Consider the following 1,042-nt stretch of genomic DNA (forward strand, 5'->3'; position numbering starts at 1 on the left):
ATGGCAATGCGCCTTTTGATTTCCTGGCTGCTGGTGCCAAAACTGTTGACTCTGGAGCCAAGCAAACTAAAGCTGTGTACAATCTCAATCTCTTCACTATCCATCCTGATGCTGCCAATTGGTCCAGTGGTGAGAATCTTTGTCTTCTTGACATTGAATTAAATAAAAGGCATCCAGATCAGCAAAGGAATGGTTAAACTATTGCTATGTACAGATGATATGATACTGTACACAAGAAACCCCAAAGAGTCAACAACAACAATAAAAACCTGTTAGAGCAAGTAGGCCAATTTAGTGGAGTGGCAGGATATAAGGTCAACATCCAAAAATCAGTGGAATTCCTCTACAGTAAGAAAGAGAACTCAGAGAAGGAAACCAAGAAAGCAATACTATTTACAACAGCCAACCACAAATGGAAATACTTGGGAGTGAACCTGACTAGAGATACTAAAGACCTACACAAAGAAAACCACAGAACATTTCTGCAACACACACTAAAAGTCATAAATAAACAGGAAAATATGCCCTGTTCATGGATAGGAAGATTCAATATTGTGAAAATGACCATCCTACCTAAAGCAATCTACGTGTTCAATGTCCCAATACAGATACTGATATAGTTTTTCAGGGAGATTGAAAGGGAAATTTTCGAGTTTATCTGGAGAGGCAAGAGACCCTGAATAAGCAAAACACTTCTGAGGAACAAAAATGAAGTGGGAGGAATAGCACTCCCTGACCTCAAAACCTACTATACAGTGGTAATAACCAAAACAGCATGGTTCTGGTACAATGACAGGCACTTAGACTAATGGAACAGAGGTAAGAACTCAGAAATAGACCCAGCTATGTATGGTCGCTGATCTTCAACAAGAAAATTGAATCTATCAAATGGGGACATGACAACTTCTTCAAAAAATGGTGCTGGTAAAACTGGACTGCTACCTGCAGAAAGGTGAAAAAGGATCCACATCTCACACCATACACAAAAATAAGCTCAAGATGGATCAGAGACCTGAAACTAAAGCCCAACACCATAAAGTTC

This window comes from Elephantulus edwardii, unplaced genomic scaffold (genome assembly GCF_000299155.1).
Source record: "Elephantulus edwardii isolate Elephantulus edwardi_28Jun2011 unplaced genomic scaffold, EleEdw1.0 scaffold00024, whole genome shotgun sequence".
Lineage (NCBI taxonomy): Eukaryota > Metazoa > Chordata > Mammalia > Macroscelidea > Macroscelididae > Elephantulus > Elephantulus edwardii.